Source organism: Chroicocephalus ridibundus, chromosome 3 (assembly GCF_963924245.1).
Source record: "Chroicocephalus ridibundus chromosome 3, bChrRid1.1, whole genome shotgun sequence".
In the NCBI taxonomy this organism is placed as follows: domain Eukaryota; kingdom Metazoa; phylum Chordata; class Aves; order Charadriiformes; family Laridae; genus Chroicocephalus; species Chroicocephalus ridibundus.
In genome coordinates this window covers 4,120,451-4,147,000 of record NC_086286.1, presented here as the reverse complement: position 1 = coordinate 4,147,000, position 26,550 = coordinate 4,120,451, and the positions used below count along the sequence as shown (strand labels likewise).

The following is a 26,550-nucleotide window of genomic DNA, read 5'->3' as shown; positions in this document are numbered from 1 at the left end:
AGCATGTGCTGGACCAGTGGACAGAAGTGATCTTGAAAGGCCAGCATCACAGTTTATGCAACTTGGCTGGGAATATTTTGCTTGAAGTATAAACCATTACAAGTTTGAAGAAAACTAGTAAATGTTTTTGCTACATAGTTTCCAGTTTACACAATTTTGAAACATTTTTCCTTTTTAAATTTAGTTTAACTGATTTGAAATTAATATTATAAAAATAAGGATGCACAAAAAATAGGAACACAATTCTTTAGGGGCTGCAAAATACACTTAATTTTAGCGTACTGACAGACTGCTGCTTTTAGCTGTTTAAAATAGAAAACAATCTAGGGACGAAAGCACTTTTCCACACATCCTTATTATCATGTTTAGGTCACTGAAATAAATTTATTACTTGCATGAGATTTACTACCTAAAATTTTCAATCCAGCTTCAGCCTGGATTAAAAAGATGCAAGGAATTAAGGAAGAATGGAATACATGAGCTTTTCGAGGCAGATTTACCTGCAGTCCCATCTAAACAAAGATGTGATTAGCAAGGTCCAACGATGACGTCAATACTATGACCTACAAATACTTAGAAAAGGTTAACTACACGTATTACAGCTAGTTTCACTTAGCAGCTACTCTGTGTCTTGCGGGGGCCTATTCTGCTTATGCTGGTATTTATGAGATTGATGCTATTGAAATAAATTGAAATGGGGCCTTAATCCATGATTTTTAAATGACACAACAGGAACCTCTACTAAGCAGAGAAACACATACAATATACTCATCTTCTGAACTTCCAATACATACTTTTGTTCTTTGTTTACCATTTTATAGGGAGAGAACGCTGTTGTTTAACTATTAAACATAATGAAAATTAAATCAATTTCCTCAATTCAAAATTGTGGCACCTCTGGTCATTAAAACACTGTAGTAAGACGACAGACAGGCAACTAACAACATATAATTAGTTGATCTACAACTTCCTCTTGATTGACAAGGCTTATTATAAATAACATGTAGACATTACACCTTCCTGCCCGAGGCTTAAGGCATGCTTTTTTTTTTTTTAAAATGATATATAGACAGCTAAAGAATGCAGCTACCGTTAAAGGAATCTTCAATGACATCAGCATTCTTCCAATTAATAGAACTAGCTGTCTAATACTTGCCTGTGCTTATGCCTATATTTGGATTTATTTGATAGCTGTATTAAAATTACAAAGTTACCACATACTGAGAGTGTTTCTAGGATTCGGACCCAACTACTGAGAAGAAACAGAACCCCTTTTCCTGTTAGCTTAGATCTGGTCACATCTCAAAATTTTTTGTGATTTAAATAATTTACACTCAGCCAGTCAAACGTTCCTGTAGCCTACATACAAACTCTTTCACAAGAGTTCCAATGGGAAATTAAAGTACACTACTACTGTCTCTGACAGCAGCAGGCATTTCAGAGTAAACACAGCGCAAAACTGAAAATCACAACGGAAGACAATCAATCACACTCATTTACTAATGAGAACTCTATGTAGTCTTTTTTTTTAAATGTAATGACTTTGCAAAAATTAAGATTCATATGAACACTTCACCTCTGTTTAATCACTCTCCCAAGAGACTATCACACACACAACCAGCGCCAGCTATACTCCCTGATTCACAGTTTAAACACTTACGTAAGATCATCTCTTTACTTCTGTGAGAGAAGAGGAAAACCCACATTACAGACAGTAAAATTACACGATGCAGGGAAGGTGACAAATCTAGGTTTACCAACGCTTGAATTACACTGAATGAGTTTTAACTTGAATTCCTTTTGGAACACTGCCAAGGATCTAGTATCAAGGGATACTTTAGAGCAACATACTCTGCATGCAAAAGTGCCAAGAGAATATGTTAGAGAAATTAAATCATTCTGTTCCACTATTCAGCGCTCATGGAAGCCTGAGCAGAGGCTGGTAATTAGCTAATTTGCATGGACTCTGTGCAGAACAGTATTTAAAAGAATTCCAGCAGCATAATCTTTAAGGGGCAAGACAGCCTGGCCCAACTGGCTAGCTAGCTTGCATATCTTGTCATCCCTCTGTCTGAGGCAAGACAAACCATTTTTAGCTGCACAAGGATGGGCGGGTAGATTTCTGAAAATAGTTACATCTGCAGTTTTACAGTTAAATATGTAATTTCCTCACAAAGTCTAATCAGACTCCCATTTAAGTGGACTGCAAAAGCTGGATCAAGAGAAGGAATGAATCCAACCCTCATTCTAATTTCCCTGTAGGAAAACAGGCGTTCTTCTCGGATTTATCCAACTGTCTTTGTGATTATGACCAGGACAAAGTACCAGAGAAGTCAAAGGTGAACTCAGGAGAACTGCTTTAGGTGCTATGGAGCAGCACACAGGCTCTCTATGGATGCCCTTGGAAATACCGCAGACGACTTCATTTCTCTATTAAGGAACACTAACGCCTCGCCCAGTAATTCAGAACTATCATGTACCAAGTGCTGCTTGTTCATGACAACCTTATTTTCAGGGACAATTTACGTTTCAACAGCAAACAGGATCTCCTGCAGAGAGAGCTGGAAGCAAGCGACCACCGGCGTGCGTGCAGCCCTGGGCTGGGCCCCAGCAGCAGAGCTCCCGGCCTGCAGCGCTGGCCACCGGGCCTCGCGCCGAATGAGCGGCCTGGTAAAATCCATCGCTCCTCAACGCGGCGCGAGTCTCCCGGGCAGCCTTTTAACGACCGAGTCCTGGGTACTGCTGGGGTTTGGCACCTCAGAACAGATCTGCCCTCCAGAAGTTCTGCGTTCAGAAGGATAGCGCGTTTCGACACCCCTCCTCCCCTCTCCCCACTACCACCCCCACTTTGCTCGACACTGCTAACTAAACCCCTAACTGGAAAAGACGAAAGCGACCCCGCAATCCAAGGGATCTCTGACAGCATATTTGTTGCTTTGATATTTTCTTTTACAAGAAATGGAAGGTTGAAGCCAAGGCATTTCTTCAGTCAATTTTCTTTGAGTATTGTGGAGTAATTTCCTACATGTGATAAATTATACCCCTACAGATTTTCAGATGGTGCAGGTGAGGGTTTTATTTTGAAATACGATTACCTTTCCTGTATATGATGCTTTATCTTCCCAAGCTCTCATTCTCCAGTTTCAGGCCATCTCCTTCTGCGGTTTGCAACAGTAAAATCATGATGTCAAGCGTAAGACCTTAGCTACAATGAACCTTATTTTACATAGAGAAGGAGAACAGCACCTCTCTTTTTAATACTACTAATAATCTGCACATGGCTCTTCAGTCACTGTGGTATACTACCTGTTTATAAACGGATCAATTCTGTAAAAGCGACATGCGTTTGAGAAGTAACACTCTGATGATACAGCTTCATATCCTGCTTATGAAATACCAGTCCAAAAGCTGTTTTCAAAGTTAGACAAATATTACCTCTAATCCACTACGCAAACATCAATTTTGGAATCTTGACAACAAGGAACTAACTTTTAATGCTTCCATAACATTTGAAAGTTGGAAAAAAAGAAATAAATGTTCTGCATCAACAGGATCCTCCTCTTCATGGAAATTAAATGCCAAAAATAAATGTGGAATTCCCTCATGTGGCCCTGCTGTTTTCTTCACTGTTTTCCCATAGACTTCAAAAAAAAGAGAAGTCTACACATGGATTTTAAAAGAAATAAAAAACTTCCATTGCAGAAAGAAGAAATAAAAAAAGCTATATATTTCTACCAGTTTTTAAGGTTTCAAATTATCTGCATTAGGTACACTGATAAAGATAGCACAGCACTTTAGGTGAGATGAAGTTTACACATATTACCCAGTAACTTTAACTGAGAATAGCTAAAAAAGAAAACAGACAAACTTTGGAGACAGAAACCATATTTTTACAACTGAAACAGAAATAGCAAAGTTGAAGCTAAATGCAGGTTATATTTGAGCTGCTTCTTTGCCCTTGATCTTCTGCTGATCTTTCTGACAATGTCTGCAGCCGCACCTCATGGTCCCTAGGATGAAGAAGGCAATTCTCTAGAACAACAATAACAGAGGCACAGAAGAATGTACTGGCTTAACTGCTGGGACTCTTCCATGATAAATCACAATTCCAACTTGACAGAAACTATTTTTCACTCATTATTATTAAACATCAAGTAAGTAAGGCAGCTCTCCTCTCCTATTCCCAAGCTCTCTATATATAAACCTCTGGTGCCCTCTGCACCTTTCAACCACCCCTCGAAACATCTCCCCCCTCTGCTTGTTCTCCCCTCTGTTCAGACATCCCCCAGCTCTTCACAGACTCCCTGTTTTGCTGAACTGGTGAGTTCCCTTGGTATTACTCAAGCCACTTTGCCTCCTTTCCAAACTCTCATACCCCTCTCATTTCTTCTTCTCCTTTATCATCACACAGTCTTCATCCCTTGTCTCCTTTCCCCAAATACAAGTTGCTCATGTCTTTCAGATTCTGACTTCACAATTTATGCCAATTTCTGCCTCCCCCCCCCTTTTCTTCTTTGCTTGCGAGCCATTTAAAACTTGTTTATCAGGCAGTGAGGCTCCTCTCAAAGGCAACACTTACCAAGATTCAGTTCAAATCCCGGTTCGATTTCCAAATTGACTGCACGTCCTGTGCCACCCCAGGCAACCCTGATTATGCTGTAGTTACACAGCAGAAATACAGAGTTAACATTTTCCTACCTCAGTATTAGCACTATGAGGATAAAGAGAGGGAGAGGCCGTAGCATACTCACTGATTCAAAGTCTTTGCAGAATTTAGGTGTAAAACTCTGAGTATATAAGGAACAGTCTTTTAAAGCCTAAAACTTCGTCAAACTTGGATGATTTTCTATGCAGAATGGACATCACTGACTCAGTACCACTTTGACCACCTCATTGAGTACAAACTGTAAGAGCCAGAGTCCATTCATTCTACATACTTTACAGCATCTTGAAGGCTCTTCATATGGAACAATTTATAAGAGTTAACTTTTTTATACTAACTTTTGGGGGTTTTTCCCACGCAAAAGCAAAATACTCATTTTTATAAACTGAAGATCATACAGACACATCAGAGGGTTTTATGCTAAAACATAAATCAAGCAACACTTAATTAAAAATGCTTCTTTAAGAGTATGTAAAGAACTGGTAACTTTTTAGGTTTTCGTATTGTTGATAATGTAGGCAACACGAAAATCTTGCACTAAACGAATTACTTGATCCTAAAAGTGAAAACTCCTGCAGCAAACAAACAGTATTATGGTGCCATAGCAAAGTTGATTAAAAAAAAAACCTTAAGAGTATCAGATATCAACTTACAGGGCCCTGCTCGAAAATGATGGGGTTGCTGAAGAGCGTGGGAAAAACGTCAGCACATTGGCTGCACCTGCAAAACTCTGCATGCAGACATTCACGCTGAGGGTAAACAAGTAGTCAGCCATGCAGCTATTTGCAGAGTGTGCACTTACAAACGTCCACTTCCATGTATAAATGCTGGGCTTGAAGGGCACAACATGCACGCCTCTAAAGTGAAAAACTGAAATTATGAGCCTCGTACTGCAGACTGTGTGAGACATCCAACACTGGAAGTCCTAGCTCTCATTCCTATACAGTTAGTGCTCCTCCTTATTCCTGCCAACCGAGGTCTGACATGGCTACAGTTTAAGGCAGATGGTCTGATGTTCCTTTTTAGTTTGTGCTTTATGCATCTGCCTTTCCAGTACCAGTTTCGTGAGGTTACTGTAGAAAATAAACTCCCTCTTGGTTCTTGGGGGAAAAGGATATCAGTTTTTCAAAACAACAACAACAAGCAATGAAGGATTTGCTAAATGTGGCCTAGGCAGAGGGTTTCCCCCTCTTTTCTTCTTTTTCTGTCCAAGATCAGTTGTTCCCAACAAGAGTGGTGCCTCCAACTAGCAAACAGTCCACCAGTAGAGATGTGGAGGTCAGTACCTACAAAAGGCTCCATCATTGCCAAAACCGCCAGCACAATGGGCAAAGAGAAGAGAAAAGGTCACAGGTCAGGAGAAGATAAGGAGGTGGAAACAGACATCTGACTGTTCTTTGTTACAGCAAAATATCAAAAAAACTGCAATATTAAAAAAGGTGCCATGGTCTGCTGCAAGCTTCATGATTCCCATCTCTGTATTTGTCAGGCCATTACTTTGTATTTGGTTAAGTAAACTTTGTACTTGGTCAAGTAAACTCAGCATACCAAAACATTGCCAAACATGGTATGCTAGTAACATAACCAACCTAAAAGGCATTGTTTGAAGGGAGAAATTTAGATGGATGGGGGAGATACTTGCATCTAAAACATCAATCAATTATGCAACCACCTGCATGACTCAGTAGATGTGAAAAACTATTCTCCTGAAGGAATGTGTTTACAAACATATGGAACAATATTCATTCTCTATAACTTTACTCTGCACTTCCTCTGTCCATTCAACAAACACAAAGGTGCTTCAACGCTGTTACGGATTACAGAACATTTCGTTAAACCTTAATCTCTCTCAGGAAATAACAAGAACAAGACTGAGGCCTGTAGCTGTTTCACCCAGGCTTTACTTCCCACGCTGAGATAACTCCTGCTATCCAAGTATGAAACTCCCTAACCCGCTAAAGCCCAGACCTGCAAAAAGACTGTGTTGCTTCATAGGACATCATCCCATAACAGGTTTTCCCCTTTTTTAAAGTCAAGTAATACACAAAAACTTCAGCCCTCCAGGTAACGCCAGACACTTATAACTGCAATACTGTAAAACAGTCATATAGCATACATTTGTATCACACACAGAGGGACAGATTTTCAAAATGGCCCAATATTTCAGGCTTCAAAAGAATTTCACTCCTTTTTAGGCTCATGAGTGAAGTGCGTGAATTTTCGAGTGCTCGGCACCCAGTGAGAACAAACAGTCCTGTTCGTATCAGTTGTATAGCAATTGGCCATTTCTCAGAGGACATTATCAAAAGCTGTTCCAGCTTTGTTCTTTTCAACAGCATTGCTGCCTAATGGCACCAAGCATTTCCTGCAAAATAAAGATAGGCTTACTTAGCTTCTCAAAACAATCAATTTGAAAAACTGGGGCAGAGAACATGTGGAATGTATTAACTTGTCCTGATTTTCAGGAGGAACTGTCAGCTGGTTTGTACGAGAGTAGGCCATTCTCTCGCTGTGTAAGCTTTGCATTTCAGGAATTTAGAAACTAGCCTGGGGGGAAAAAAAGAATCATTCCTTTTCTGCTAATTCAGACATAAAAGGATCTGAGCTCAGAGGTGCTTTGCCACTTTGCTTTCTAAAAAATAAATTCCCTAACATATGAAGAGTACATTTTGATAATTTGTGCAAGTCATAAAAGCATGTTTACAGTCTGGTGCTTCCCTCCATACAAAAGGTGTTTCTGCTACAGTTACAGTCAAGAAGCAAGAGCCAAGTATGGTGACTGAAGCACAGTAGAGAAGACTGTTCTCTGAAGATCTTCTGAGAAGGAGCAAAGCAGAGGCTTGCCATGGCTTATCATCATTACTGTTATTCAGCATGTGTGCATGTATACATGAGCACCTTTCTATAGGCAGCATTATAGAAGCACCGAGCAGCTTAGTAATAAAACTAAATTCAACTTAACCAGAAAATCTTAAGACTTTTTTCCCCATTTTTCTTATTTTTAACAAGTATCTGTTTTTTCTCCCCCATTTTCTGCTCAAACCTGAAAAATCCACCAAAATTACGTACTGCTTCTTGACTTTTATTTTGGTAAACCTAACTGTACAAGAATTCGTCAAATAACGCATAGCAAAACCACAGTTATGGAACTTAAAGAAAACCTAGGTAATAACAGGGAACTTGCACTGCTTCCAAAGTCTGCTTCCCACTCAGGAATTACTAAAAAACTACAAAATTTAAGTGGGATTGAGGTACCTTCAGATCTCCTAATCCCTCCCTTTGCAAAAACCCCCCACAAAAATGCTACGCCTTCGCTACTGATTCTAACATGTTCAGTTCCTTGGTCAGTAATCTCTCCACAGTGGAGTGGCATTTTAATCTTTATAAAACCGCAAGCAGTGGTTTTCAAATTCTTAGGGGTCAGATTTCAGCTTTAAATTATGCCGCTGTTAAACTTTTATATTTTCCTCACTTTGCCACTTCTCCCCTCTCTTACGCCTACTCTCCTTCATGGCAGCTCCTAAGTTTCAGAAAGCTCAGCAGAGCTGTAACTTGCTCTAATTTTGATGCTCATGCATTGCAAATATACTCACAGGGGAAACCTGGGCATCACCCTTAAGACAAGGTAATTCAGTGCAGACAGAAAATGCCAGAGAGTTTACTAAGGCAATATGAGAAATACACAAAATATGCAAGTAAAGAGAACAGCAATCAAAGCTAAAACAGATGGTATACGAGACGGTACTGAAATCGTCACTTACAGCACTGAGGTAAACTGCAGGAAAACCACCGGGCTGCAAAAGCATTACTTCAGCTCATGTTCAGCACAAATCAAAAGCAAATTGCAATCCACTGAGAAAATGTGCTTCGCTATTCTATGAGTTTACAAAAATGCAAAGACTTCACTTCTCCACTATAACATTATAGCCTTGTTTTCTAGCAAACTGCATTCAGATGTTGCTCCTCTGACATCATTAATCTCCATGGAAACCTCAGAATGACTGTTGGCCTGAAATAGGTTCTGTCATCCCAGATCAACTCAAAAGTAGTCCAGCAAATGATCTTATATCTCATATTTTTTGGCTGTACTTTTTTACCAGTGAGCACAGCTGAAGAGTTACGATTCCTGCGGCCACTATGAAATAGAGCTTTCATTCCTAACAATCACAACATACCAAAGGTGAACTATTTTTCTAGTTGAGCCTAACTTCCAGAATAAGATGTAGACTTGAAAAACCCACAAAAACGTGTCTGCATTGAATGGTAGGAGATGATTAAAGCTAGGAGACCAGGCTCCTAAAAATCCGCTCTCTCTCTGCACAGCATTATTCCCTTACAATAAGGCAGCAGGGCAAAGCAAAGAGACCTTTCTAAAGGTATTTGTTAAAATTTACTTTTGGGGGTCATCAGGGAAATACCCATTTCAAGTGGAGTGCAACCAGATGGGTCACGTCGGGTTTTTTCTTTCTCCTTCTCCATACCAATGCAGCCGCTCTCCGTGACTAACGTCCCCAGCACAGGGTCCAGGCAGTTACTCAGAGACGTTCTACTGAGCAAACAGGTCCTCTGCACATTTTTGTGCTGAGTTAAACTGACAAACTGAGACACAGAGATACACTAAATGTCAGGAAAGCTGTTTTCTTGGCAGGAAGCCACATACACAAATTGTTTCTACAAGGAAAATATACTGCCTGGGTGTACGCAAATGCATAATGTGGTATACATATATATAAAAATAATTAGACTTCTTACAGATCAAAATTGAGAAAGTAATATGTAAAGAGGAAATTTGAGACTTGCATAGTTGCAAGTGTCACGCTGCACTAAAACTTGCTTTCTTGAATGTAATTCAGTCATCACTATGAATTTCCAGAGATAATTAACATAAATTGCCATATAAATTTTTTTAGCAAGGGGAAAAAAAAAAAGCAAAGCCAGACAGTCAAAAGAAAAGAAGGGGGAAATATTAAAATAGTATATAAGGATTTCATTTCATTCATTTTCAGCAGTCCTAAAAGGAGTTACTGCCACTTAGAGCTGCACATACTTAGACGTTTTCAGAACAAAAAAAGCCTACGTTACTTCCTTAGGTCTGACCTTCCCAACTTTAACTCTTACAAGTCATTGCCTGATCACAGGTCTTTTTTTTCTGTTCTGGGCAGAAAACTTCTTTTGTAGCGTCCACTTTCAAACCCAGTAAAGTCCCAGGCCTCTCTGTATGACTGGTTTCTTTTAGATACTATGGTAAAACAGAAATATCTTAATACTGAGCTGTTAACAGGCTTGCTAATTGAGTAACACTGCTGACTGCTAATAACATCCATGGTACTCTGTCAAGTTTGGGGTTTTTTGATTGCTTGCTTGTAGATGCGTACTACACAGAACTGCCTGAACTTGGGAGATGACTTATTGATAAATTTAACATCTACGTTGTATTTACGAGTTCATTTGTTAATGAGTAAGCTGCTAAGCGAAACGCTAGAGACCCACAGTGTCTGTGTAGGGAAGTCCACATCAATTCCCAAGGGCATACAAACATGCCCGTGAATGGGAGCTTTGCTGTAGCTTATAGGAAACCAATCTGAGAGATCACAGGCCTTGACTCTATGTCTTTGAATGGCAGGATACAATCTTTGCTAGCGCTGGTTTCCAGAAAAGCCTCCGTTAATCATCAGCAAGCCCTCTGCATGCTTCACAAATGTCAGGCCCTTTGCATACCTACTCTTTTATGAGGGAAAGGGAAAAGAGCATGGGAGGTGTACAGCTGATGAATAAGATGCTGGACTGGGACCTTCAACCAGTAACTGACATGGTCAAAGCCACACGGTCTCCAATTTTGTCCCTTCTCCAACTAACAAGCAGAAATAACAAGGCAGCTCCGTGGTGGCATCCTTATTACTGAAGTGCTGGGGAAAGGGGGGTGAATTCATCAAAACCTAAAGACGGAATGATGCCAGTTTTACAAGCATCATCTTTAGGAGGCACAGCAAGCTCTCATCTTTTTCTCACTGTGGAGAAACCAAACACACTCCCCTGTCTTTGTGCTCTCTGCTGATTACAGGGATAGAGTCAACAGGATGGCAACAAACAGACCCTCTCTACTATGAGGAGAGAAGAAAGCGAATCCTACACAGCGATGTCTTTTCCTCCCTCTAGGAGTTCCTTGTACTTTGGTGTATGCTGTGCCTGACGCTTGCTAACAATGTAATGTCACCTGTGCAGTTTTGATTTTTGCCTGGAAAAGAAGAGAAGCAACGAAACACTGGATTTTCACTCTTAAAGAAGCATCCATCCAACAACACAACGATCATGTAAGGCCCAATCTAAGATTCCACCCTCAATGGTGGCCTTGAGGTGACACCTAGGGGAGCGCACCTGATCAGACCAAGCCTGTAACTACACTTTTCTCAGAATATTCGTCTGCAGTTGAGTGCTCAGAAACTTTGAGCCATAAGCAGTATTTTTGCATTAAATGGTTTTCTTGATGAGTTCTCCTTTCATGAATTTGTATAATCTACTTATTAAATTCACAAGAACAAGCTCTAACACGAAACGAAGCTAACAGCTATATAATCTAATCTGCTAACTCTGACTAAAGTTCAGCCCTTGGAACCCAGGCACGGTGTCCAAGGAGAGACAGCAGTGGCACTGCTGCCTCCGCTTATCTCTGTATCTTTCCCTCCAGGCCTCCCTTCCCTTTTTTGATGGCCTCAAAACTATGGAACCACAGCGCAACGTAAGAATACAAAACCTTTCAACCAGAAGAGTGACTCAGTAAATTAGATTAGAACTAGAGCGATAAATTGCTGCTTGGTTTCCCCCCCCCCCCCTAATTCTGCAAGTCTGGCCCACCTTCCTTTTCTCTGGCTCCTACCTCTGAGAATAAGAAGTTATGAAGCCTTAATAACCCTGCTGCTAGCACGAAGGAGAAATTGCTTGGTTCCTTCTCCCAAAGAGGCTTTTATGAACCATTTAGACTTCACCAGCTCAGCAAACAGAATACAAAACACTGCTTGTAGCAGAGAACATCAAGGTATAACATACTTGAAAAACAGAAAGAAAGGGCAAGTTATTATTTCTTTTTTTTTTTTTTGTAGCAACTGATGATAAATTTCACAAAGGAGGTACTCAAATTTCTGTAACAAACAACGTGTCCTGGTTGCTCTTGTTACTCAACCTCACCACAATAAAAAGTCTCATTCTGGTCTTCTAACAATTAACTGTAACAAACAGAAGCAGCAGGGAGAAAAAGAAAAGAAAAATATCCATGAAAGACAAGTGAACTTCCAAGCATTTACAAAAGGGATTTGAGGATCGAAAGAGGTAACATCTGACAGAAAGGTGACATATGTACCCTTGAGAGGCAACAGCTCTGGCTGTAGCAGCAGCCTGACATTGCTAGGCAACTCGCACTGAAGCGCCAGGGGTCTATCAAAACAAGGAGTTTTGTTAATTGCTGAAAAGTCATCATGTCATTTTATTATACAAGAAGCACCATCCACAACAGCAGCTAAAGTGTTCTAAACAAACTCCGGATTTTTAAAAAATTGCTTATTGAATACAAGCTCTCATTCCCAGTGCTTCCAGGAAGCTGCTGTGCTAAGCAGATCTCACCCACTGTGCAATCTTGGGTACTTCACTACAATAAAAGAAAGTTCTCTAATACCTATTATTGCTAGGACCTCAGAGGCAGGTTTTAACTTTCAGGATTGCTGCAAAAAAACCTATTTGACTCTGAGAAAGGTTCAAACAGGCGTCCAAGATACACATAAAATATTCAAAGCCAGCAAGGCCACCATAAGGCTTAATTACGGATGCAAACATAGTTGATTAAAGATGAGCCTTCACGGGTCAGAGAATCTCATTAAAGGTTTAGCACTGAAGTTTGTTTTGGTTTCAAATAAATACTTATTTATACTTCTTAAAGAGCACTGTAATTTAAAAGTAAGTCCAAATGTAACCCAATCACTGTCAGTATTTTGAAGCTTAAATACTTGGAGACACATTTTCTTTCAGGATATACACAGACACGTATGCATCCATGCAACCAGCACTGCAGCTCAGTAGCAATTCAAATGCTTTCTGAAGTCCAGGACAGCCTGGACATTGTTGTTCTACCATAGCCAAATGCTTCATCGTCCACTTGGTTTCTGAACAGCACGTATTCTCCGTGGCCCGCTGTGAATGCCAAAAAAGACTTCTGTTGCTGTTTGTCAGTTGCCATGCTATTGTCAACTATTTCACCCCTTGGGGAATACAACATCCACCCGCAACTTCTCAAGTTAGCATTAGTAAGCTCTGCCCAGCACTAGCCATATTTCCAGGAAAATGGTAACATTTTTCAACTGTTCTAATCACTGACTTAAGCTTTAATAGTAACAGATTCAGTTTAGGCACTATCAGGGACACTTGAAGCACATGCAATGGCAAAGGGGAAAACCAAAATAGAGCCATACTCTGGTATACCCATGGAGGATTACGGAGCTGGGCATATGAGATGAGAGAATGCTGAGTAGTTTGGCCTGGAGCCGAACCTATTTGATTGGTGAAAAAGGCAATTCCAGGTAACACCTGTACCGGGCAGTACTCCCTTTTCCCTCACTGCTGGGTATGTGTAGACTTTTCTGCACGCTGCTGATTGCAGAGAAAAGGACAGAAAAGGATTGACACATTCTCCGTTGCCCACTATGAGATTCACTTGGGTGATCCGGAGCCCCCGGTGACACTGCCAGCGGATGAGAGCATTTAAGCAGACTGGACACTCCAACGTGACTGTTACACAGTTTATCACTGACCCTCATCCTAATTTCTCCAGGAGGATCTAATATATAAATTAGAGAACACAGCAATGGGCTCCTGTAACACAAAGATAGGCATTAAGGAGCAAGACATTCATGTGCACCACAAGGAATTGTCTGGAGGAACAGTTATTTTCCTTTGGACTTGAAATCTTGGGTTTTTCTGGGTGAAAAAATGTACTTCTAAATGTAGCCCACTGATCCAGTATTTCTTCTTAGTCTGCAGGCTTTGCACCTCAGCAGTTTCATCAGTGTTGCATGACACTCATCCATGGCAACAGAGCTCAAAATTCAGTCATGAAGATGTCTCCCATTCAGAGAGAGCAAGAACTAGACAGAACATTTGGTGGATCTTTTTGTTGGCTTGATTCTGTCATGACAATTACTCAGGTTAGTACCGACCAAACAAGAGCTAGGCAAGTGTAAAAGCTATGTTACTCTTTTGTTAAGCTGCAGTTTGGGAGTGCTTCTGGAATCCTAATAGCTGCCTAGGCAGCCCTGCTGTACAGAAGTGTGTTTCTACCTGCTACTTCATGAAGTTCCTCTTCACAAGCTGGTCATCTACATGTCATGGCCCCCGACTCTTCCCCCACAAACTGAGCAGGCTCTCATTGTGGAAATAACGTTACTAATAGCTATCTCAGAATTTACCAGTCACCAGTTTTCCAGTGGCAACAACCCACGCCCCACATGCTACAGCCGCTCCCCACTGTTCCCAATGCTGCCTCCTCAATTAATAAAGCTGTCTCTTTTGGGTCTTGGCTATCTTAAGATATTGGATGAGGTTACAAAGATTCCAGTGACACTACCAGCTCCCTGACTTTCCTTCCAACGTCGGTGAGATGTTCACATCTCTGTAACACTCATGCTGCTCCAGCAGCTATTACACCACAAAACAAAAAAGTCCGTGTGTGTTTTCCTTTGTTCTTTAAGAACATAATTGGCTCCTGATGAGGTTCACAGTCTGACATGTCCACAGAAACCAGCAAAAGATGGTGACAGGCTGAGATTTTAAAATATTGTAAGTCAATACTGGTGTGAAACACGTAAGACACAAATTATGTGCCAAAGTAACAGCCTCTTTGTTCTCTGACACTCTTAATCAGTTTCAGTTTACTGGATAATACATAATAATTACAGGATAATATATGTGAAGCCAAGTCAAATACCTCTCCCTCTATATATATACATACACACAATTGATTCAAAGTCGCACAATAGTGAACTGGAAGTTTAAACTGATATATTGAGAGAGGGAGATAATCCATTAGCACCACATATGCAAATTCTACTCAACTGTAATTTCTAGTTCATGAGCAAGCAACTTACAAAGCAGTTCTGGACTGGATGGATAAACAGTGGTCTAATTAGACTGATGGGCTGGGAAACTCTTCCTTCTGTGAAGCAATAAAACAAGACGATCAGTATAAAACCTGGTGTTATCTGCTAGATCTCACTCTTGGCAAAACTGCCCCTCCCACTGTCCACAAAAGTACAGTATCAAGACAAACACTTCAGAGCAGGATTTGGTTACATCACTGTTAAATCCTTCATGGGAAATGTTTTGCTATATAACCTTGCATAGAAAAAGATAAGTCGTGCCTGGTGGTGTTGGAAGCCCTGGATGAAGCGTGCGATTCCCCAGTGCACCACGCCAGGACAGTTTTTAACATTCACAGAGCATCCCGAATGATTAATAATCATCACAAAGGAGCAGCTGAACAGTGCTGCCACATTTATATCTTCCCAGAATAAATGCTAGCTGATTTTAATTGTTCGTGGTTCATGTCTTCCTTAGATGAGCAACATAAAGTTGGGACGATTTCACTTCAGAATGAGTAACAGACAAGGCTCCAGTAACACAGGAGTAGAGCATGCGCATTATAAAATTACAAAATATGTGCAGGATCCTCCCGCACATCCATTCCTAAGGTTTCTAAGTATCTTGCCTAACACTTGACCAGGTTTCACCCACAAGTTATTATAATTACAATGTTTAGCAAGGGCACGTTAGTATCATCCGTATTTCCACACCACCTCAGAGCAGCAGTCATCGGCCACATGCTATTTTGTCTGTTATTGTACCAAAACAGAAGCAAAGTTTTGTGGCCAGCAGGTCGAGGGAGGCGATTCTGCTACTCTGCTCTGGTGAGACCTCACCTGGAGTACTGCGTCCAGCTCTGGAGCCCTCAGCACAGAAGAAGGACATGGACCTACTAGAGAGGGTCCAGAAACCCTATGAGGACAGGCCGAGAGAGCTGGGGCTGTTCAGCCTGGAGAAGAGAAGGCTCCAGGGAAACCTCATTGTGGCCTTTCAGTACTTAAAGGGGGTCTACAGGAAAGATGGGGACAAACTTTTTAGCAGGGCCTGTTGCAATAGGCCAAGGGGGAATGGTTTTAAACTAAAAGAGGAAAGATGTGAACTAGATATAAGGAAGAAATTTTTTACAAGGAGGGTGGCGAAACACTGGCCCAGGTTGCCCAGAGAGGTGGGAGATGCCCCACTCCTGGAAACATTCAAGGTCAAGTTGGACGGGGCTCTGAGCAACCTGATCGAGTTGAAGATGTCCCTGGTCACTGCAGGGAGAGTTGGACTAGATGACCTTTAAAGGTCCCTTCCCACCCAAACCATTCTATGATTATTCTGTGCCCCAAACACCACACGGGAGAAGTTGCCAGAGATACACATAGCTAAACTAGAGGGGTATGAAGGGCTTTGGAAATAAGAAGATAATACTTTCTACAGAAGAGTCTCAAAACAGTGGTTTGTTTATAGGAAAGAGGCTTCATATGAGGAACTGAAGAAGGATAACGAGGCAGCTTGTCAGATGTTATGGTGGTGTCTTTCGGTGCAAAAGGCCACAAAAATTAGAGAATAAAGGTCTTGAGTTGAGAATGGAAAAAATGAACAACAGAGACTTGGGTCCTGGACTGATCACAGGTGAAAGTACGTTTCTTGTTACTGAGAGAAACAGAGCAGAGGTGACAGCCTCTGGGAATTACAGTGAAGAGCCTTGAAAGTACAAAAGGGCAATAGATGTTTGATGTACAAGAAGAAGCCAGGAGAGGGAGAAGCAATAAGGGCAATGATACCATCAAAGGAGCACGCTGAAAACTGTGGAATAATTTCAAGTCGGTATGAGTGAACTAAGGCTGCATTTATCAAGGTACGTTTGTTACAGTTACGGGAACATAACATAGTAGGAATTTGGGGAAACAATTAGATGTGTGCACGGATAAGAAGCTTTTTCCAAAAGATGCTAAGCATCTGACATGCAATCCCCTCGCGCAACAGTCTTCAGGCTGTAGATCTGAGTAACTCCTGCAATTGTCAGGGAACTGTGATAGTGATGCTCACAGCACTTAAAAATAAATCAGGGGCAAGAGGGAAGTCGCAGAAGAATTTGGGAGAGACCAAGTTGGACAAAGGAGGTACCAAACGGCAAGAGTGCATGAAAGGTAAGAACAGCTTTTAGCTGTGTGTGTCACTTTAAGAGTAAACTGAAGATGAAGCGGAAACTGAATATAATCAATTGCACCAACAGTAGATGGAGCTGGGAGATAAGAGAAAAAAATAAACCTTTAAGGGGACTAGTTAAAATAGCAATTCTGAAAACAGAGGCGTAAAATCCTACCTTCATGTTAAGTCATGAAACGCAACTCACAAGAGCTGAGCTTGAAATGAATATGACAGCCATACCGTGTCAGCAGAAGGAGCTGAAACGACCTGTCACTTCTTTTTCCTGCCCTTAGATAAGCAAACATTGCCCGTGCCTAATGCGGGTTAAATCCCAGCCAGCCTGCTGTCAACCAAGTGCCAAGATCAGCCAAGCACTAGGCAAACACAAACTCGACCTGATTTAACCACCATATTGAGGGATTGTTCAAATTCTGCATGCTCTGCTGTCTACAGTACATGCTAATACCGTTTGAAAATCTTCACAGAAGCACGGACTAGAATTTTGTACTATTTTCTGAGTTCTCTTAAAAATAAAGGAATTATTTATGAGAAGTCTGTTGATCTCTGGAAAGGAATACGTAATACTTTGAGGTTAGGGCTAATGAACACTAATGATATATAAAAAGATCTGCAGAGACAACTGGTATCCTCTATCATCATAAGGAAGTCTGTAAATGGACTTCACCAACACAGGCTCTACTCCATATCCAGATTCAAAACAAAGCTGGACAACTCTAATAAACTCCAGATGGAAACATGAATTTTACTTGAAACTTTTCTGTAAACAAGAAAAAAAGCAAACCCTGGTCCTGCAAAAAAATGGATTCCTGTATTACGCAACACAGAGTAAGCTCGTCAAGTGTAAGAACATCTTTATTCGTCAAGGATCTAACAAGTGTTCCCAGGACAGATTTTGACACCTGATTCTTCTGTGAACGTTCTCCAGAAGAAGCAAGTTCATGCTTACAGGAAACTAAGGCACAAAAATGGAATTGCTTCTAGCCTTGTTCACTGAAGAAAGATCCTAGAAACGCTCCTGTGAGAAGAAGCAACAAAAGGGAAATTTTTTATAATCTTTAACCCCCGTTTCCATGAGGAAACCCCACTCCTACCCCAAGTTCACAAGTAATCTCCAGTCAGCCTTTTTCAAGCAAAGAACTGCAACCACCACTGCACTGCTTCCCTCAAGGGAAAAATAAAAAAAAATATTTTATATATAAGCACCTGATTGGCAATATTTACTAACAATTCACAAGAGGTGGCGCTGAGGCCTAACTATATCACATGGTGCTAATTGCAGTCTGGGGCCCACCTAAACAAGCTATCAAATGGACTGTCAAATGGGAATTATGTGCATAGCTACAGGAGAGTAAATTAAAGTATATGATTAATTTTATCAACAATAAGAGACTTGATGTACAGGGTAAGTTTCAGTTTGTAGTTACATAAATGGATCCACAATCACACAGCTGGCCTGCTGTACATCAAGCAATTCATTCCTCTTATTTTTGTGCAGCTGAGCTTTAAATCACATTGTGTAATTTATAAACCACTATACCGAAACCTGCTGACTACACCATGCATGCCAGTCCTCAACTAAGTAATTTCCAGACCCAAATGGAAACCAGAGAACTATACTTGGGCCCTTCAGACTACTGACATCCACGCTAATTATTTGTTACTTCAGAGTAATGTAAAGCTAGATGTAAATTACCACATGATAGGGTTGGTTAAGCCCTTTGTTATTTAAAACATTTTTACCTGTTATCTTTTTTCAAATGGCGTCATAGCAAAGGCACAAATGGCACTAACAATCTAGTTCAACACACCAAAAAAACCTGATGCTGCCTGTGTTCCTTGCTGCTCCCAGCGCAGAGACTGGGTAACAGAGGGAGTCCGGCAGGGCAGAATCCATCCTCACTTCAACCTGAGCACCGACTGCCGCCCCGGCTACCAGCCACGCTGACAGGCAGCAAATAAATCCCTTTTCACCGTTGCTGTAACAGGGACAACAGATACAACACAGACCCTTGCTTCACTTCCACTTGTCCACCTCTAACTTAAAGACGAAGCCACAAAAAAAAAGCCAGCGTGAGCAAATGCACAGCTGCTGGGGAGATGTCCTGCTTCCCATGCGGAGCCTCTGCAGCTCTCTCCGCACTCAGTGAACCTGGCGCTCCTGAAGACTTGATCAACGGAGAGACAAGAAGAAAGGGGTTAGACACACAGCTAACACCCTACTCAAACCTGAACGGCACTGCTAGTTACATGGCCAGGAAAAGTAACCCAAAAGGGAGGGAATAGCAAACGTTTTCTATTTGTTTCTAAAAACTCATACATTCGGTTACTGTAAGAGAACACAATAAAAAAAAAAATCATGGAGCAATGTTTAGATCTAACATCTGCCAAAGCCAAAATCTTTCTGCTCCCCAGTGTTGCTAGTCAGCTGTGGAGTACGCTAAAAGTTGAAATAATTTATATTTGCTGAAGCAAAAAAAAAAATTGTGACTGGAAGCACTGCGGTAGAATTCCAGGCAGAGCAGTAATTTCTGCCACAACACAAGGACTGCTAGACCATTTGGAAGATTAATAAGGCGGCCAGCATTCACAACAGCACCGCCAGACGGGGCTGCAGGAAGGAGGGAGAGGAGGACAGCAGTGCTGTTGTCTTTTCTTGAAGAAAAGTGGTCTTGATAGTTTTTATGACAGCAAAGTACTTCTGGCCAGATCAAGTTGATTAAATCTGCTTAATTTTGGCACCTTGTAGAAGCCACATTCTTAGAGAAATTCCTAAAAACCCTGTAGCAAGCAAGTAGGGGGTTTGTCCATCCAAGTTCAAACACCTGCATTAGGCAGATGTGAGCTTCCTCTGAAGGCCCTCCAAAACATACACATGAATTATACAAGGAACACAGGAATTACACAAGAAACACTGGTACTTATTTTAGGGATACTGCTTCACCAGGTGCAATCCAAGCTGACAACTACAATTTCCCAGTGGCAAAGACATTTTACAGGGTTCCCACCACTGTTTGTGCACAACTAAGTAAACCGGCAGTTTGCTGCTACGCTACTCACATGGTTGCACCTGGGCAGCTGTTTCTGAGACGCTAAAATTACTTTAGGAGGAAGAAAACCCAGCCAAACCCTGCCTCTTTGCTTCTTTTCTTTTTTCTTTAATTTTCTAACCTCAGTTCACTGCTGAGGGTTAAGATTCGGATTGGCAAACAGACACATGAGCACAACTGAGGGAAGAGTATGTTACCGTTGAATAACGAGAAAAAGCAAACTGAGCTGAGACAGAGAACTGCTAAAAAAGCTTTATACCCAGGGCATTATAAGATGGACCTGCATCCTCACTGCCTTACGCGTGCTTCAATTGCAGCATGCTAACAGCAGTTGGCATTTTACAAAATGCTAGAACTAGGGATTAATGTCTTAAAGGATTTAAAGGCTGTGATTTCAAGCTGCTTTACAACTGTACGGGACATTGACTTCTACGGAGGGTCGTAACAGGAGCAGTAAGAATGATACCCAAATGGATGTGGGGAGGAGAGTATTCAAAATGATGAGATTTTAAGAACTGGAATACAATTATGTGCCACATCTAGACGACATTCATCAACAGGGATACTTGCACCAAAGCCAATAAACTATAGCAGAGGTTCTACAACTGGGTTAAAGGAAACTACTTTTAAAGGGTATAGAGAGATGGATCTTCCTGAATAGAAGAAAAGTTCTGCTTTTAGCTTGGTCTCCTGTCACACTGATTTCAGCTGTAGCCTTCTCACCTAAACACCTGCATGTACAGAGGTGTTACTGTGAGTGCCAGCAAAGTCACTTGCCCAACTGTCTGCTACCAGTATCATCCGAGTAAACCCAGTTTGAAGATTACTGCTTCACTGAAGGAATTTAAACTGCATAAGCCGTAGCAGTTAAAAGACGCTTCCATCTTTCTCCTACAGCCACCTCTATTCCACGAAAATCCTTGGATTCTGGGGATGTTCTCGTGTATGTTTTTGGCATCAAAATCCCTCACATCCCTCTTTGCAAAGGCTCAAGTTTTAAAGCTATGTACCCGCTCAAAGTATCCAGCAACAAGTTTGTTCTGTGGCTTTAAGTCTTAGTTGCTCATGGGAGCTCATTCTGCCTTAAAATGATAGTTACACACCACCCCTCCTTCCTGCAGCACTGTACTCAAGCTGTTATATCATTTTCTCCATGCACTTTAGAACATTTAAAATGTAAAATAAGGAAGATCTCCAAAACCACAAGGCCATTTTAAGGAAAAGATAAACGCATACCCATACCCCAATCACAAAGATTTGCAGAATGGTCAAACAGAAGCCCACAGTTGCCACAGAAAGTAACGAACCTTCTGTAAGACAGGCTGTGGCAGGAACAGAGTGAAAAAGCTAAGAAAATACTTTGACCACAGCAGTAACTGCCCTCATTCAGCTTGATGAAACCCATTGTTTGTTACTATTACTACATTATTACTACATTCCTTCGCCAATGACTCAGGAGCGATACAAAACTGTCACTGCGTAGCAGCCACGCTGAAATCACTGTGAGGAAACGAGCGGCCAACTCAGGGGGAATTAAAAAAGGACCATGCCCTCCCTTCTCCACACTCTGAAGGTACCAGGAGCGAGGTCCTCAGACCTCTTCCATGCTTCCCAACTACAGCAGGGTTCAAGGGACGTCCTTCCCCGAGCGCCAGCCGAAGAGAAGTGGTAAAGCAGAAAAATAGCTGTGAATTTCTTGGGAAATGGACCCAAATTTTGTGCTCAAAGGTAGAATATATACACATGGAATAGAAATTAAGTGCTAAACCCTAGCTAGCCTGCAACCAGTGAAAATAAAACAATCGTAAAAATTTATTTATGCTTGCTGATGATCTGGGTGCTATGAGTAGCACAATTCTGTCAAGGATTGCAAAGAAAAAAACTAAGCAGAAATATCAAGTGATGATTCCCAAAACTTTCACTTTGTGTTCTTAAGGATCAAACCTGGAAACAGAAAAATGTGGCCCCAGTGTGGTTGCAAAATAATTTATGAAGTTTTTTAGATGGTAGCAGTTTGACAGTATAAAAAGGTTGTGAAAACATAATAAAGTCACAGCAAAATAATACAATCTCAATAAAATATGGAACATATTTTACATTTAGTATTTCTATTTCATTTCCTTTTTCTTCATAACTGAGAATAAAACAGATTTCCTCCTACGTATCCTCCTTCCACTGATATGAATGAAAAAGAATACAGTGACTCTCATTATAACTCGCTTGGAGCATAATAAAGTATTTTGGAGAGTTGTAAGCACCCATTCTCGGCTCGTGGTGATGGAAATAGAGAATCTATCATGACTTCTATATAGGCACTACTTAGCATTATTTGTTATTTTACTAAGGAAATAAAGACTTTAAACTGTCTGCTACATCCTTTAAGGCAATGATATTCTTCTCTAAGTTTTATTTTACCATCTAACAATGAAGCCTATCACCTTATTTTTTCCTTTCTCTAACTCTTCTCTCTTAACCTGAATGAACTCAATTCTGTACATCACGTGCACCGTGGCTTAATCCAGCGTATCACCTGGACACACACTTCGCTTACATCCGCAAGCAGGGCCACTGATTTCAACTGCGTGATGGATAATTATTGAAACGGAATCTGTGGTAATTACACATTCATTACCATTTCAACCAGAAATAACAGGGGAGCTATTATTTTGATCAGGAGCAGCAAGATGAACCATATGAGAATCATACTTTATTTAAATACAAACATTATTCCTTTTGAGACAAGACCAGGGTACTGACCCTGCCTGGACAGTCGGTCCATGGGGGTCACTTCGAAATAGACCTCAAATGTCATCCTCTGTGCTCTGTGGCAGGACCTCTCTGCCCCAGAAGGCCATGCCGCGGATGTTAACAGTGGTTTTCACCGCTGCCATTCCCATGGATGAACAAACATATGCCACAGGTCACCCCTGGCAAAGCAGCACAAGGAATTACATGAGGCCTCCTGTAAAAATCTCACACCAAACACAAACTGTGACAAAGTTTGTTTTCAATTCCGACGCCTTGGTTGGGGACAGGGAAAATCCCTCTGCAGACCTGACAATGTTGCTAAGTCTCAATCAGCAGAGTTTTTGAAAGAGCAATCCAACCGATAACTATCACTGGAAGAAGACAAGACCTTTCTAATGCAACAAAATGTTGATTTCCTCAGGAAATTCCAGAAGATTCCAACAAAGTTGTCTCTTCTTGACTCCTGGAGAGTCTGGCTATTTACATTTCCGGATGTATTCATATAAGCCAGGCTCTGAGAGACTGGAAGCCACTGTGGCAGTCATTTATTCACAGCAGGATTTCTTCTACTGAAGTCAACTCAAGTTTGCTACTAGCCCAGCGGCTGCTGGGTCTTGAGTCCCGGGACTATTCACACTCGTGCACATAATGCTGTCCTATTTCTATTTTCGTTTTAAGCCAGCTAGTACGACACGCATCTGTGAGAACACAGTACTCACGGATCTCACTAAACCTTCTGCCATGTTTCTCATTTTAAAAAGCATGCCTTTTGGAACTAATACATGATAAATGAATCCATGAATATTTCCACATCATTTGAATGGTAATGGTTTCAGTACTGGAAGCTTCTTATTCAAGTAAGAGTTCATGAACATGCACAAATATACATGATGTCACTATGGTCAAATCATCCTGTTTAGAACTGAATAAAAACATATAGACATTTAATATACAACTGGAGTAAAAAAGTTCCCTTCTTAAGAACATTAAGTTAAACATTTCCAGTATCAGCCATAAAAACTAAACTAGGATGACATTTTCAGTTTGATGCATTTAGAGATATGAATAGACTATAATATTGAAGACACAAAGAAGTATAATTTATAAAGGAAATATGCAAACTTGCAGAGAGCCAAACATATACCTTCCTCCAAGTGGCTGGACTCTATGATGTAAACAGTTGAAGTTTTCATTTCATTTAATAAGACAATTCTGGCAAAGATTTTAATTCTAAGTTCACTATTAAAATGATGAATTGTCGTTCATCACCCAGATGCTCTAATCAATTTCAATGTATGAATTAAATCTTACTCCAACTTTATGCTAACCCTGTTTCATTCTGTAATGGTTACCAGTAAAATGCCACAAAAAACTTCACGGGTCATTGCTGTTTACTACCGTTTTCCATGAAGCTTTATATAGAAGAAAACAGTATAAAGCACACCACTGCAGTTGGCATGTAAGATTATCCAACTTCAGTGAAAAATTAACAAAAAAGTAGACTGTCAAGTACTTCTGTCACCTTTTATTAAAAAAAAATAAAAAAATAAAAAAAATCAGTCCCAAGTATCCTGTTATGAAATTATAAGAACACTCTGAACAGACAACATACCATAAAGTTGCACTCCAATGCAGAAAGGACTTGATCTTTTAATCTTGCATATACTTAAGCCTATGATGGTACTCACTTCAATGAGGCTTGTCATGGAAAAATAGTAAGGCTAAATAATTATTTGCGAAAAGGAGAACAAAATAATCAGTCAATCCACTCTATGGGAAAACTAAAGAAAAGCACGATCTAGAAATAGAGGAGCCTTCAGAGGAGCTCTTGCACGGAACAAGATTCAAGATTTTTTGCAGAGCTCCAAAACAACAAACAACAAGCAAAACCAAGAGTGATAAAAGACAGAAAAGTGCAAATGACCTATGTCTATATATTTTTCAAAGTGAATTTGCTATCATTTTTTTGAGAGGAACTCTCCACTTGAACTTGACATAACTTGACAGTACCATTTTTGGGTTTTACTTTACTTATGAAAGTACAGGCAATAGCCTGCAGTCACTATATAATTTCTTTGCAACCTAAAGCTGCAAAGAAATTCTTTCCAAAAGAAAGATGCTTTTCTTTAGGCATTCTTAGAATTCCCCACAATCATTACTGAACAGAGGGACTATTCATTGTGATCTTATCACTTACTCCCACATATTATATATAGTCCAAAGTCTGCTTCGGTGCAGGCAGGTGGAATGCAAGCGATTTCAGCTGGACTGCGTTTGGCCATTACAGACTAATTACAAAGCTCTGTGGAATGAGCTTAGAGAAAATGCATGAAATAATTTACAACACAGCTACTTTGTGGTTTAAGAGGATCACAAATGAATTTGCATCAGATTTCTTTTTTAGAGTCAACCAAAAATTTCTCTGATCTCATATTCGCCGCACATTAAGAAAACTGAGAGAAACCAATGAATTAATATTTGTTGCTCTTTAAAAAAGTTGTATCACGAGAGCTGTAAAACCGCAGCTGAGCTGTAGAACTACAATCGTCCTTTTAGAACTGTACTGCGAGCTTTTACTAGCCATGTTCAAACTGCCTAGTGTAAGATTAGTTTACAGCACTTGATCACTCTCTCCTTTCCCTTAGACTCCACAAGCTGCCAGAACAGTAACAAATTCCATTTCTGGCTTTTGCAGGCTACAATTTCTTCCAAGGATACCATTTTTCGAAGAATTTTGGTTATGAATCAGACAATGAGTAGGATTTTGAAATCAATGTGAATTCTGTCACTGACTTAAGAAAGCTAGGGATTTCATCCAAAGAATGTTAACATATGCTATTTAACATTATCTGCAATGTAAACTGTGATGTGAAATATAGTCTGACTGTTAAAAGAACCAGAAAACTGTCTAGCAGCTTCCTGGTTCATCATATTTCCAAAATTTTTCTGCCATAAACTCCAGCTCCTTTTTTTCCAGTCTCTGCATTACAACTTTTATTAAAAAAATAATAAAATTAAAAGGCATAAAAGGCTAACAAGTCGTTTCATCATGCAAAACCAGGACCATTCCTAAGTATACATTTTCACCAGTACCGTAGCTGACTTGTTTCAAGTTATCAAAATGATTGACTTGATGAAGACTGGAAATAGGAATGACAGGAAATTATACAAAGAATGGAATTCTTGACACTTTAAAGACAGAACTTCTTGTCTCAAAGCATCTGATCACCAATAAATTGACCCCCGTGCAAAGCGGCAGTCATCGTGACTCTTCTAGCTATATGGTTGGTGAGATGAAAGATGCGTTTAAAGATGCATTGTGTTTTAAAACAGAAGAAAAGGGAATCACCTGCAGAACCAGATTAGGGTTTTTATCAATACAAGAAGTTTGTTGTTGGAAGGAAAGCGGGCATGGCAAGCACTGTACGTCAAAAAAAGGCGACTATGCTGCTCAGCATCCCTGATCAAATGCCACACTACGGAGATGCCAGAGTAACCGCAAGTGGCCCGCAGGGACACTGTGCCCATGCTGTATGCAGAGCACGGTGTGAACCCCAGCAACGCCAGAGCATCCCTTACCAGATATCCAGGTTTTCCTTGCCTGGAAAGTCAGCTGGCTCCCTGCAGGCTCCAACTACAGCACCAGCCCTCCTGTAGGTAGCTTAGATTGCCAACGTCTTTAGATTAGGTGCAGATTTAAGCCTAGAGCTATCACCTGCTCTAGAGATGTAGCCTCAATACACGGGTTACAGGGGACAGCCTTCACTACACCACAGTCAAAAATGGTGATTTACAATGGAAGTTCTTCTCGTA

General features: G+C 40.6%; 1 protein-coding gene across 10 annotated transcripts in view; it reads right to left on the bottom strand.

The window, feature by feature from the left end:
* Positions 1-26,550, bottom strand: part of PLCB4 (phospholipase C beta 4) — a 206,016-nt gene that overhangs the window by 118,891 nt on the left and 60,575 nt on the right. For 3 of the 10 annotated variants that reach the window (XM_063331252.1, XM_063331253.1, XM_063331248.1), the window contains one exon: positions 14,791-14,858. The exons of the other annotated variants lie outside the window; for them this stretch is intronic. The gene's annotated coding sequence lies outside the window, so the exon portion shown is untranslated. The remainder of the gene's footprint in view (positions 1-14,790; positions 14,859-26,550) is intronic. 10 annotated transcript variants of the gene reach the window in all.